The 15,445-nt window shown below is 43.0% G+C and overlaps 1 protein-coding gene across 4 annotated transcripts in view; it reads right to left on the minus strand.

Moving 5' to 3' along the window:
- Positions 1-15,445, minus strand: part of LOC119405249 (pikachurin) — a 277,626-nt gene that overhangs the window by 161,049 nt on the left and 101,132 nt on the right. The window lies entirely within an intron of this gene.

Consider the following 15,445-nt stretch of genomic DNA (forward strand, 5'->3'; position numbering starts at 1 on the left):
TAAACCGCTTCTATTTAAGCTAAATAAGCTTAATATTGATAGTAATTTACTAAAATAGATTGAGTGTTTTCTTCTAAACCGTTCACAATATTTCCTTTAATGGCTTTAACTCTGGGTTTACAGAAGTGTTTTCAGGCGTTCCTCAAGGCTCACTCCTTGGGCCTTTATTATTCCTATTCTATATTAACGATCTTCCTTGCGTTGCAAACTCTAATATTCTCCTATTTGCGGACGACTGCGTTATTTTCAGAGAGATAACCAATATCAATGATTCCTCCTCACTCCAGTCTGATCTTCGCGCAATCGCAAATTGTTACAATGAATGGTTAATGCAACTAAATATTAAGTCATGCGTGTCTCTAGAAACTCCATCTACCCACCACCACATCACATTGATAACTTTCATCTAGAACCAGTAACTTCATATAAATACCGTTTACATTACTGTAAACCTAAACTGGTTTACTCATATCGAGCATTTAATTAACAAGGCTAATCGCATGTTAGGCTATCTTCTACGAAATTTTTATCACGTTCCTTCTTCCTTGAAACTCCTGCTCTATAAAAAACTGATTCGATCGAAATTCGAGCATGCTATACCGGTGTGGAACCCTACCCATGCAAACTTAATTACTGCACTAGAGATGGTCCAGAATAACTCCGCACGTTTCATTCACGCTAATTACAGCCGCACCGTATAACTTCTATAAAATCAGACCTTTCCCTCCCATCATTATTATCGCGCAGAAAAGCGTCATGCATTGCCTTCTTCCATAAAATGTATCATCATTCTGCACCAAGCGATCGTCTCATCCCTCAACCATTTAATGTATCTCATCGCAATGACCATCACCACAAAGTCGGATTCGCTAGTAATTTACTAAAATGGATACTAAATACTATGTACTTTTATCAGTCACATGTGCCACGAACCTGATTGGAATAGCCTTCCAGCGGATGTTCTAAACATTAGTGTAATGTATGGGGCAGCGCTAGAACGAATACAAGGACAAGAAAAGACAGGACAGCGCATGTCCTGTCTTTTCTCGTCCTTGTATTCGTTCTAGCGCTGCCCCATACATTACACTATGAACCCTAACCAACTCGCCCACCTTTCCGTTATTCTGTTCTAAACATTAATCGTTATGAACATTTCCGTAATTCCGTAGCTAATAATTTATACTCAGGCTCTTTCTAACTTACTGTACGTATATATCGTACTTGCATATTTTGTTCCTTTTTTCCGATTTGTTTTGTATGTATGTGATTTTACCCCTCTCCCTCTGCAATGCCTCTGGCCCTGAGGGATATAATAAAATGAAAATGAAAACAGATAACTAAACACAAACAAAAAAAGTTGCGTAGCAGAACAGTAAGTATCTCAAAGGAAAATTTGTAACACAGCCACAATATAACACAACTTCCATTATAATCAAGACACGAGCACGTGACAGTGCTATGAAAAGGCAAACGTAATCGGACTGAAAAGCCCCCACGCACAAGATTATCACGAGAAAAGAAAAAAAAAAAGACAAAGGAAACTAAGCGCAGTGTGCAGCGCAGTGGTCTCCAAGCGAAGCAATGTTATCCGCTTGGCAGTTCCAGAGACGGATAGCGCGAGGTAATGGTGAAAAACAATTACAAGGAGGATTTGAAAAATTACACCATATACCGCTAAAGAGGACCATTAGGTGATGCGAAGCCGGAGCACTTGCACGATCGCGTTCCGTTGGCGTTCGTTGGGCATGCTACCGACCTCGCGTCGTGGAACGCGAAGAGGAACGCTACGCGCGTCTTGTCTTCCCTCTAGCCTGGCCGTTAATTCTCACAGTGCGAGCGAGGAACGCGGTCGAGAGGTGCGCGAGAGGGGAGCAGCGTAGGAGAGGAGAGAGAGGGAGGGGACGCGCATGCGCTGGCGCTCATCGCGGCGTTGCGCAGGAGAGAATTTCGGCATGTCGAGCTCGCATTACACTTCATCGGACCATCACACTTCATCGGAAGCATCAACGGAGTCAAGCGGAGTGAGCCGAAGCAAGCGCTTAAGTGAACGCGCGCAGCGCTCTACCAGCTTTATATTTACACTTGAAGGAGAGGAGACTAGAGGAGGAGAGTAGCGCATGCGCCGCGAGAGCAGAAGCGAGAACGCAGGAGAAGCGAAAGGTAGAGAGTGTAACGCGCAGCTGTTGAAAAGAGGGAAGAAGGAGAGTTGCGCATGCGCTGTGTGAGTGCGGACGCCGACGACGCCGCGGGACATGCCGCCGCTATACTTATAAGATGCTTCGCATCTAAAATTAAAGAATGACGTCGCACCATACAGATGGGCGTAGCTGAGAGTGTTGTGCAATCTACGCGATGTGTGGATTTGGTGTTTCGAACCATGGCAGTGAAAATTCGTCAGAGTGAGGTATCTTATGAAACAATGACAGCTATGCAATATTACGGCGAACACTTAGCGACTGTAATGACAGTTCTGTTTTGATCTGCGTGATAACAGACTAGGCACTGTAGTTGTGTGCCAATCACATGCTCTCATATGCTCTAAATGAGCCCTGGAATGTCTGTTTGCAATTGTCATATTAATGAATTAGGTTATTGCGTTTATTTGCATTATTTTTATTTTTACTTACAGGTACTGCAATCGCCAGTCAGTGATTTTAGCAGGGTGATACATAAGGTTAATCTAGAACACATGGCACGTACATGGACATATAATATATATACACGCTAGGCAATGTGTAGCGCAAATACAAACTTCCACGGGCAAGAAACACAGAAAGAAGATTGCGTAGAAGATACATACAAAAATAGAAGATTGCAATTATACAAGAATGCGATACAATTCAACTGCTAAGTGCACCTTCTAATTCTGATGAAAGCAATGCCAATGAGGGTGCTGAAACTATTGCGTTAGTTTATCCCACTCAACAATGGTGCGATGAAAGAATGAAAGAAAGCATTTATTGCATGTGGAAAAGGGCCTTATGGTGAGGTCATGCGTCTGCCTAGTAGAGTAGCCAGAAGAACAGTCCGAAACCACAATATGACTATGAGGCACGCCGTGGTACGGGAGGGAGTCTGGATTTATTTTAACCAGAAGTGTTTTTCTCTCGTCCAACTTAATCCTAAGTACACGGGTATTTTCTGCATTTCGCCTTCCCTCGAACCATGGCCGCCGTATCCTGAAATCAAACGAGCACTCTCGACCTTAGCAGCGCAGCACCTTAGCAGCCAATGTACCACGACAGGAAGTTCCTATAATATAAAGTACAACCGATTCTTGGCGATAATATTTTCGAAGGATAACGACAGTATTGTGGTTATCCTTTAAGGATGCAGCAAGAAATGTCACCTTCCTACGCCGTATATAGATATTACTTTGCTTCTCTGTAATCTACAACTTCCAGTTTGATGTGTCGTTTTAGGGGCGAAGCTTCTTACGCCGTGGGTCTGTCCCTCCTCCGTCGTAGACACCTCGTCGAGTTCGTGAAGTGATCACTAGATGCCGTTGGTGGCGCTCGCTCCATAGAGATACATGGTAAAGGCTCGTGTGACGGGACATCACTAGATGGCGCAAGCCATCTAGTGATGTCATAGTTGACGAATTAAAATACGAGATGGCACTGCGGCGCTCGCTCCATTCAGATGTATGGGAGCGCATTGTGTGATGAGCGATCACTAGATCATTGGATGGAGGTGATCGTTCGAGATGTGAAACGGCTCAAGACCTCAAATTACCACTCACCACTCAGAGCCATAACGGGGAACATGCCGGTGTAAAGCTCTTTGACAGCAGAATCAACCTACTCACCATGTATCTAGCTCCCAACCTGCCGGTCGGAAATGTCAAGGCATACGTTGACAAGGCATTGAAAGATTACAATACAAAGTACAAGAATGCACCGTTCATACTGGTTGGTGATTTTAACGTGGATATCGCAGACAGGAACAATAACTGGCTTATACAACACATGGCTTGCAGATATGCTCTCACGTGCACATCCTTTGACTACTTGAAACCCACGACCATCCGAGGGGCGTGCATAGACATTGCATTTACGAACGTCCAACTGCAACCCATACAAGAACCGCTCTCCTTGCATCTCACGGACCACATAGCCGTCATTTGGAAGGGACAACGGAAGCCAAGCCTCATCTAAGAAAATGAATAAAAGTTCTTATACAACCTCACACACTGGTTCTCACGTCTTTCATGATGATGTAATGGGCGAATTTTCACGGAAGAGTCATGAACCTCCGGAGCTTCGCCCACTCATCATCATTCACCCCGTGGATATGCTGTGATTTTTTTTGAAGCTGCTCTACCTTAACCTATTAAAGATAACTTACTTTCTTCAATAAGATCAAAATGCTTCAACGCCCTCGTAAATCCAATTTATGCTGCAGCAAAGTTGGTGTTTAAGCTCACGTTTCCTCCTGAATTTGTTCTCTTTCTTTATTTCTTACTTGAATGGCTGAAGCGTAAATAAGCGCGCAATGTAAGATTTAGGCTAAAACTAGTAAAAAAATAAAACTAATTAAACAACCAGGCTATTGGACTCGCGCCCTGTGATCTTCGCTCGGTACAGTAACACACCCTTCAAAATGTTGGGCGTACCCTGAGGGCATAGGAGACAAAGCGTCTTCAATATAACATTTATGCTAGTTATGCTTGTCGGTATGTCCTGACTTGCCACGTAAACGACTCTCTTGAAAGAGACACTTCAACTAACTCTCTTTTGGGTCCGACGACTCTCCGACGAGAGTATTATGATCTCCCAAGGGAGTTCACATGTCTGTTTAAAGACATACATATACGTGGGAAGCTGGGACTCACAAAAACATTCAGATGATTCCCTCATTTTTTAATTTTTTTGTTGGAGTGCGCGATCAACAACAACGAAAAACGAAATCGACAACGAAATGACCCATCTGACAGTTATTGCGGTTAGAATACGAGTTAACGTCCATTTACACGTGACGCATTATAGGGAAAAACGTATCACGGACACAGAACAGCGAGACGATGTGTAACGTAAAAACAACGGTGCGATCGATTACAATGAACAACTGATAAAGTGACTGTGTAAGGAGCCTACGACCATGCGCAGTAAAAGCGCGAAATGCAAATAACTGTAGTAACAACACGAAATGTGGTGTAATTTGTTTAGTGAGTGCAAACATTTATTGCAAAAGAAATACTGAAAGATGTCAGCGGTCCTATGCATTACTACTAAGTCACCACGATTCCCGCGTGCAGGTGTCTGAAGGCACTTGCACTAAAGATATTGTACGCTCGCAGCAGCGTCATCTGGTGACAGAATGTGCTGCAAATCTCTGGCGCGAATAGCCGCTCTGACGTCTCCTGAAAAGGTCAAGTTGATTTATAATGAAGAATAATTGGTATGTACATAGTATTGCTTGATGAAGTGGAATGCGTTCTTTGTATGCTTCGGGAAAGTGTTTTATTTATTATTTCTCGCGCGCCGTGATTCTCAACAGGCTATTAACGTAAGTTTTCACGAAATCTTACTGCTAGAAGACATTTACCCACTTTTACTCCGTTTTGTATACGCCCGAATACATATATGGTATGAATGCTTTGAGTAATCTCTATCCTAGTTTCCGTAGTTTCAATGAAAGAAACAAGCAAATATTTAATGTAACTCACAATGTACTTCACGACATATATATGTTTGCAAACACGAAAGAACGAACTTTCAAATCGCATACTATAGTTGAAGAACAATAACTCTAATGAATATTGTAGAGTACATAGCAATACATAATCGCACCGCAGCAGCGCGTCTTAGACAAATGATCAGGACAGGCTGAGTTCATTGTAGCAGTTTTATACTGGCTGCAGAAGGTGGTTCCTGTGCATATATATACCCGGCATTGAAAACCAGCTACAGAGTAATTTCATGTCGGACTTGCATGCACCTGAAGGCAGTGTGCGCTCTAATCCGGTTTTAATGAGGCCGTTAAGGGAAGTTGCGCAACGATTCCTGAGCGCCGACAAGCGCTAGCGCTATCGGTAAACCGAATGGGCACATATCGAGGCACAGCAAGCAACGGAATCAGCGTCGAAGGTCACAGTTTGCTCTGATAGTTACTTACCAAAGATTACGGAATGAAACTTCTTTAGAATATACGCTACTGGAAGGAACAACTTGTCTGGGCAAGTTTTTTTTGTTTTTTTTTCTTTTTGTTCCTTTCAGTCATTAATGCGCAACTTTATGTGTCACGGGTCACGCCGTGGAAGTACATCGTTCCCATGCAGCGATGCATTATCTTTTTTTTTTCACCACTGACACACTGAGTCTACCGAATTCCTGCACACGCTTTTCCACTCATTGAACATTCCCTCTTACCCCTTCTATTATCTACTCGCCACGTCCGACGCCCCCTATCCACAAGATAACGTAATGATCGAGCTAAACTTATCTACTACGCTAGCACCAAGACACTTTGTACATTTTTTTTTTTTGTCGACATGACTATTGAACACCGGATTGATCTGCGTGCTAAAGGTTTGCGTGTAAAGATCTGCGTGTTTTGTACTATTGAAAGAGCTCCTGAACGCTGCTGAATGCTTCGCTTAACCGTCTCCTATGTATAGATCAGAATTTTTATCGCTCGTAGGGGGCAGACATCTTTGGCCGGGGGCTGCGAATAGGCTAGGGATAGGCTAGAATAGGATAGGGATAGGCTAGATGCTGACCACGTCAGCATCTAGCCTATCCCTATCTCATGCTTGCCGCCCAAGTTCGCTCGCTATCAGATGTGACGTAATCAAACCCACAGAATTTGTGCTGGCCGCACAGAAAGGAGATAACTTGTGCCAAAATTATCCATACCTAATGAAAACGTCGGTGTGTGAGGAATCTGGTCCATATGCAATGTCCTGTTATTTTGTTTGGTGTACTTATGCTCTAGTACGCGTATGCCTTTTATCCGTTTTCAAGCCTCAGCGATAGCCCTTTAGAGGTTCAGGTATTGGAGCACATAACAGAAAACCTTGAGAATGTTCGGGTGTAGCGAAAGAGTACTGCCGGTTGTAACGAACGTATCCTAAAGTCTTGAATAAATTGCGGGCAGTGACATAACAGACCAATACAGTACTGCCAACAGGGACGTACCCAGGGGAGTGGAGCGGGTGGTTCAAACCCCATCCCCCCGAAATTTTTTCGATTTTGCATGTGTTGTTTTTTGAGAACGCACGCACGAACATACATAAAGCATGGCTAATCCCCCCGCCCCCGATAAAAAAATTTCTGACTATGTTACTGACTGGCAATGAGTGCGAGGTTTCGCTTCGCTACGAGTACGTGGAGGAGCTTAGAATTTACGTTTCTGACTGTCTGTATTTCTCAAGAAATTTTCGTGTCTCGATGGGAGACGCCCCCAAATGCTAGTTGTGTCATGGTAAGAGCAATGCTATCAGCATTGACAACTTTTTTTTTTTTTTGCACGATATTTGTGCGGTCACCTGTAATGAGTTTACTGATTACAGGTGATAACGTTGAACAAAAACTAGAGACATAAAAAACTTCAATCGAAGAAACAGCATACGGGAGCTCTCGTCAATGCTTTTGAGATGGACTGTTCGAAGACAGAAGCTGTATTATTGCAAATGAAATCCGCTTTGCGTAGCTATTTTACAAACCTCCAGTAATTCAACGCGATAACTGCCCTATCAGTGTTGCGGAATGGGCGTCTCCATTCCATTCCAATTCCATTCCGGGGAATTAGAACTTGCCGCAATTCCATTCCTTTCAATTCCTCGGAATCAAAAAACTTAGCGGATTCCCACTCCGGGATTGGCCAGGCAGTTCAATTTCATTCCTGTAATTCCTCACTGTAGAACAGGCATCTTGATAGTTTTATCGAGTTAAGAATGAATACCCCCATGAAGCTGATGTGATAAGATGCATTAAGAACTGCAAAAGTACGCAAAACACTACGAAGGTCGAGGGATAGTAGCTTGGTGACATATGATATATCGTGCAGTACAGCCACCCTACTGATTCCCATTCCCATGTAGGGGCAGTTCTCCTGCTGCCTATAGTATTTGCATGGTCAGCATGTTTGAATGAATGGTGATGTTTTAATATTGTTTACGCTTAAATGTGTTAATGCTAAAATTACGACATTGCGTATTTTCAGGCTGGCAAAAGTAGTGCACAAGAAGACTAAGCAGTTTTGTCACGCGTCTGGAGCGGTCGTGAATATGGAGAAAACTAACATTTGGTTAATGGGGAACAAAACCCTCTAGATCTGCTGGGATTAGTTGGAACAGTGCACCGCTCGCGCACCTTGTGCCTTTGCATCGAATACGAAACACTGGGCCGCACTGCCCTTCAGCACTCACGCTTGTCAAGCGCGCCTCGCAAGCATGGATGGGGTGAGGAGAACCTTCTGTGTTCGCCTGTGCGCAGGTATGCAATGTCTTCCTTGTCGCAAAGGTTATTTATGTGTGTCAGGTACTTAACTGCTCGTGAGATAAAGATAAGGCTGTGCATAGAATATTCGCCACTTTCGTGTGGGGGTATCAATGGGAACCAACGCACAGAGATAATTTGTTTCTCCCTTCAGTATCTGCTGGGATAATGCATTTGTTTGTACACTAACTTATGCCTCGGTTTGTAGTAGGCGCTTTACTTATAAATGTACCGTGCTTGCAATCAGCCAAGCCATTTTAAAAATACTGCTTTTTTGTTAAATTCGAGGCTCCGACACACTAATGTTTGAGGTTTGAAAAACAGCACGACGAAAAAGTGCTCTATTTTCGGAAAAAGACATAATTCCATTCCCATTCCATTCCTTCAAGCGTTGTCCCCATTCCATTCCGGGGTCGCGAAAATGCGTAATGATTCTGGAGTCATTCCAATTCCTTAGTGGCAACTCAGCAACACTGGTCCCTATTTATCTAACACAAATTTTCTCTTTCCTCCCCATATTTCAATCTCCGCCATCCTGTTCCCATGTGTAGGTTATCAAACAGGTCATCGTAAACCGTTTAACCACCCTGCCTTTACTTCTCTGCTCTGTCTTATTCTTTAAGAAGTCATTTTTGCCAGATACAAGCGAGCAGCGAAATCGTCTAACAGAACTTTATATTAACAATCGTTATGCATTTGAAGATGTCCTATTTTTTTTTATTATTTATTTATAAATACTGCGATCTGGTACCAGATCTTAGCAGGGTGGATATACATGAAAAAGTACAAACAGTTCAGCACATACAAATTGCAGGCTTTGTTCAAACATTTTAAGAATTCAATAAACATACGTAACGAGCAAATAAAATTACACAAACGCAAACTCATAACATATTCAGATATTTTTCAAACATTGCTAAGGACTTTTGAGAAACAATTTCAGTATTAAGATTATTCCAGTCTGCTATAGTCCTGGGAAAAAAGGAATATTTAAAACAGTTATTCCTTGTGTTAAAGGGAACTATGGTTAAAGCATGCCTTTGCCTGGTTTGATAACCTGTTGAGTAAGAAAAATAATTTGAAGTGTTGACGTTATAATGTCCATTTACAAGTTGAAATAAAAACTTTAATCGGCAGACACGGTTGCGCTCCGTCACCGGGGGTAGTCCACTGCGTTTAATTAGCTCACTCACAGATGTGCGGCCGTAGGAATTGAAAATGAATCGAACAACCTTATGTTGTATGCGTTCAAGTTTTTTCACATTGGTTAAAGTGAATGGGTCCCAGAGAATCACTGCATATTCCAACAACGGTCGAATGTATGAATTGTATGTTAACAAACGAACAGTAGGTGTAGATGACTTCAATGTGCGTCTCAAGAAGAACAGTTTGCGCAGGGAACTAGAAACAACAGTATCTATGTGCTTATTCCAAGAAAGATTATTAGTGATCCACAGGCCTAAATATTTGTACTCTGTTACCTCTAATAGAGATACACTATTCACACCATATGCATAATGAAGAGGTCTTTTTTTGTTCGTAATTCGCATATAAACAGTTTTATCATAATTACCATTTGCCATTTTTCGCACCATGCAATGACCTTTGCCAGGTCATTATTTAGACGCATCTGATCATCAACTGAAGATACTTTTTCATATAGAATACAGTCATCTGCATAAAGTTTCACATGAACAGAAAGTTCTGCTGCAATGTCGTTAATAAATAATAAAAATAAAAGTGGTCCTAAAACTGACCCCTGGGGGACACCAGAAACAACCTCAGCACTTTTAGAAGAAGCATTGTTTAAGGTGACGAATTGGCGTCTGTTAGAAAGGTAGGCCGTAATCCAAGCAAGTATCTGGTCGTTTTTTATATAATAGCTTAATTTATGAATTAATTTATTATGCGATACCTTGTCAAATGCCTTGCGGAAATCCATGAATATAGCGTCTGTTTGTTTTCCTTCATTAATCGACTCTGCGAAATCATGCACGGTTTCAACTAATTGGGTACATGTAGAAAATCCACGCCTAAAACCATGTTGCACATCCACGAGTACTTTGTGCTCCTCTAAGAAACTTACTATATGTTTATGAAGTATGTGTTCCAAAATTTTACATGACGTAGAAGTTAGTGATACGGGTCGGTAGTTCTCTATGTATGATTTCTTGCCTGATTTATGCAGAGGTTTGATTTCGGCTGTCCTCCAGTCATCTGGTAAGGAACCATCGCTTAATGATCTGGTGAACACAACATACAAGTATTTAGCACACCATTCCGCATAGCGCTTCAAAAACGCGTTTGGAACGCCATCGGGTCCCGGTGACTTCTTAATATCAAGGTTTAAGAGCAAATTACACACACCACTCTCAGAAATAACAACATCCGATATACCAGGAAGCGATACAGAAAAATTGGGAATGCAACCATTGTCCTTTGTGAATACCGACTGAAAAAAACTGTTAAAAGCAGAACAGATGACAGTCTCATTTTTTACACACTCGCCACCTATCATGAACTCAGTAGTGGCAGAAGATTTAGGCGTTATTTGGCGCCAGAATCTCTCTGGAGACGTTTGAATGAACGAAGGTAAGAGTGTTCCATAATATTTTTCTTTGTCAAAAATTATTTTCTTCTTTAGTTGTTCGGAAGTTTCTTCAACGAGAGATTTTAACGCTCTATTTCTTCTTGATTTCGTTTTTAACCTTTTGAGCCTTCGTTTCAATCGTAACGCCTCCCTGGAAATCCATGGGCTACGTTGCACGGATTTTTTCACAATATTGGGCACAAAACGCTGTGTACACTCAGAGACAATATCTTTAAAGGAAAGCCATAAGTCATTCACAGGACAAGTACTGTTTTTAAAATCATCGAAGTAGAAATCGAGCATATCTATAATAGATTCGTCATCAGCACGAGAAAAATTCGGAAATGAATGTGTAATGTTCTGGCGGTAAAGACAGACGTTCGACAAACACAACAGGACAGCTTTGTGGTCAGAAATGCCGTTAGTGACATCACAGGTTATCTGATTTTGAATGGCAGCACTTACAAAAAATAAGTCTAAAATTGATCCTACCGTTCTCTGCACTCTTGTGGGTTTATCTACGATTTGCAACAGGTCAAATGTGAACACGACGTCCAACATTGTGTTGCCATCAGCATTCGACGATTGCGATGAGAAGTTCTGCCAATCAACGTTAGGTAAATTGAAGTCCCCTGCCAATATTAAGCGATCGTCCGTTCTTACATGACACTGTAAGTATTCCCGCAAGTTTTCAAGGACCGCTGCAGAACTAGGAGGCCTATAAAAAACGCCAAGGACAAAGCGGACTTTGTTTATATAAGCTTTACAGAAGACAGCTTCAAAGGATTGTGCATCAGGCATTCTAGAAAGTTGTATTGACGATTTAAACAAAATGGCCACACCTCCACCTCTTCTGTCGCGGTCGCCACGAAAGACCTTATAGCCCGGAGGGACAAATTCACTATCAAATATTTCGCTGCTCAGCCAGGTCTCTGTGAGCATGGCAACGTCCGCATCATGCGAAAACAGCATGCCCTCAAGTTCTACAGCTTTATTAACAACGCTACGACAGTTTATGTTTAGGATTTTGAATACGTGACTGTTCTTATTCTGTTGTCATTTTTGGCTCTTCGGGAACTTATACCGCTGGTTTTTTGCACTATCCCACCCAAACATATCGCCGTTAATGCTTAACTTATCAAAAACCAGCTTAACTTTAGCACCGTTAGTCTTTTCCTGTGAAGCGCTTTCCCATAATTTCTTCCTGACGTCACGAATTCTTTTCGAGTAGTCCTCACTGACTGAGAATTCTGAACCTTTCAATTTCGCTACACATTATTCAATTGCTACACATTATGTAACTTCTGCTTGTAAGGTTTCGCTCTGGTAAGCTCGAGGGCACGGATTCGATTCCCGGCCGCGGCAGGCGCATTTAGATGGGGGCGAAATGCGAACGATACGCATGTGCTTAGATTTAAGAGCACGTTAAGGAACCCCAGGTGGCCGAAATTAGTACGGAGTCCTCCAGAACGGCGTGCCTCACAATCATATCATGGTTTCGGGACGTAAAACTACAGGAAGTATTAATTAAAAAACGCCAGGCCTGCGCTAAAACCGCAGCACAGTCACAGCGAAAGCTGGAAGAGCGGCGTTTCTAGAGCCCGTTAAGCTCTCTTGGGGCTACAATACAAGTACACTAGAAAGGTACCCACTACGCCATAAATCACAATTTTTGTGAAGTTTGGAAGCACCTACTAAGCCATTATTCGTCATTCTGCAAAGAAGTGAGGCACCAGCTACACGTCTGTAAGGCATTATGTGCACTTTGTTCACGCGACGACTGATGACGATGGAGAATTACGGCTCAGCCCTTTGTAATGGGTTGGAGTCTTTAAACGGCCCACCAGTTATGTAATTTGCATTGGGTGACGCCCGGTCGCTATTTCCCTCTCCCGTCATGCTGTATAACATACGTTGACGTGGGAAAGAGACGGGGGGGGGGGGGAGCGAAGAACTTTACTGAGACCCCGAGGAAATGGATCATGCGCTTATAGGCTTCCTTGGCAACCAATCCAAGTGCACTTGCGAGGAACCCACTACGCTATAAATAATTGTAATTTTTGAGAAGTAGGCCAGCAGGCCCTCTGCCATTTTTTGTCATTCTACGGAGAGCGTTGGTGCCTGCTAAACCCATGTAAGGCATTATGCGCACTTTGTTGATGCTGTGCCTGATGATGAAGAATTATGGCAGGGTCCTTTGTAATGGGTTGGAAGCATTCAACAACCTGCTCGTTGCGCAATTCGCATTGTGTGACGCCTGGTTACAGAATTCGCGTTGTGCTACGCTTGGTGCTTATTTTACTCTTCTAGCACGCTATATTGCATATGCTAATGTGGTTCCTTCCCGACATGAAGCCTGTATAGGACCTTTTAGCAAAGCAGTTTCAAGCACCGGCATGGCTCAGAGGTTGAATACTGGGCTCCCACGCAGAGGACCCAGGTTCGAACCTCGTTCCATCCTGGAATTTTTTTCTTATTTAGTTGTTTTTCTTATTTCGAGCGATACTGGTTACGGACACCGGCGGCGGCGGCGGCGGCGGCGGACAACTACGGCGCCAAAAACGGCCGGTGAAATGATCTCATAACAGCTTTCGCTGTAAAACTTCTCCTGCTTCGTCAGCACCGCTGTTCTCGGTACCTTCAAAACCAATGAATAACATTGCGGACATATGCCGTGGTTGAAACGCTGGAACTTATCTTTATGGAACACATGGTCACAGGTCTTCACACGGGAGAGTTGTGCAGTGACCTATGTCCTCAGATGCTTCAAGAAAATGTTAGTAGTCAAAGCCAATGAAACATCCTCCTGCGACCACACACTCTAGTCCACTCTGCTGAGATAAAATTCTTTGATATCAGGTGAGGCTAGTATGTAAAAGACATAAATTACCGTCGTTGCGTAAAGAGGTCGTTGGAGCAGTTGCTGCTTTTGAGTACAATGCTCACAATGCTCCACACACGCCGTAGCTAATAAAGACCTGAAAACCACACTCCGTTTTTTGAAAGCGAGCACTCTGGGAAATTACTGACCATGTCGCGATAAGTTTCAGTTGTCGAGACAGCGCGCATATTTACACAAAATCGGCACACGGCAATTGGTCAGATTGTTGGACTACACAACGCAGAGGCTTTTATTGTACAAATCAAACCCAAGCGTCTTTTTTAAGCGTGCCACTTCGTTTAATCGAAATTCAATTGTCATATCTCGCAGCGAAAATTTTGACGTATACTCTCATTCACAAATTCTCCCAAACTTGTCGTGTTAAGGTGAACTTCTCACTAGGTGAACAGATTTTCATGGCCCGTTGGGTTCGTCATAACAGAAATTGACATCTTTTGAAAGATAGGATGAACTCCGTATTCAATTTTTCCAAAGTGTATCCTGGTGTCAGCGACGCTTCTTTTCCCCCTCTAATATATACAATACTTATTGCTGCGAGAAACTAAAGGCCAACTCTTGACAACAGGGAAGTTTTGCCTATGCATTTTACATTAAGGACAGTTTATTTATCGAGGGCACCTGTTCGAAAACTCAGCTTGCGGAATGTGCGGGTGAAGCACATTTGAGAAATTTCGCGCTGCCAGTCGGGACGACAACCATGCCCACCTAGAATCACTTCTTTTACAAGGCGGCAACCGAAACTCGGCACTCGAGATGCATTGGTCACGGTGGAGCTATCAGTACAAGTTATCATTTCGGTTCCCTCCTTTTGTACACATTTCCCCTACTGAACAACCACTAAGTACTACTACTACTACTACTACTACTACTACTACTACTACTACGAGAAATGCAGATAGCTTGACGCCTTGCGTGCATGATTGCGAAACCTTATCAACTATTCGACACGATGCGGGAGAACCGTGTGCAAGCGTCAGGATAGAATTTCTGAAGCCAAACTAGCGACCTGTATCTTCAGGCGCTGCTATAGTATACGTGTGTGTTTTGGTGATGCATCGTAGTTCGTATGTTGCTCATACGACTATCAACATCTCTTCCTGTTACGACGTGAATAGACATTTATAGAATAGAGTACTCAAAGCTCTGCGTTAGCGTTTGTCACCAATGTACATGCATCCCACGCTCACATCTTGGATACACACGTTATGTTCCGAAAAAATAGCGCACGTACTCAAGCAACGCAAGTCCTATAAGAACGGTATCCTAAACCTCTGTAATAGCTCCGTAGCGAATGAGTTCTTTCAAGCGACGGTCTAAGCTTTCGCTCGATGCGATTTGCAATGCATCTCTTACGCGCATTTCGATACGCGAGCGAAGTTGTTTTTACGCGTGGTTACGGCCACATAACTCTCGCAAACCCTGGCTTTCAGCGTGAAAGTTTATGCGCGAGTTCGACCACGTTGACGAGGCCGAAGTCTGTATCTCGTTTCGTATCGCGCAGCTACTGATCCG

The sequence above is a fragment of the Rhipicephalus sanguineus genome, chromosome 9 (genome assembly GCF_013339695.2).
Source record: "Rhipicephalus sanguineus isolate Rsan-2018 chromosome 9, BIME_Rsan_1.4, whole genome shotgun sequence".
NCBI classification, from domain to species: Eukaryota; Metazoa; Arthropoda; class Arachnida; order Ixodida; family Ixodidae; genus Rhipicephalus; species Rhipicephalus sanguineus.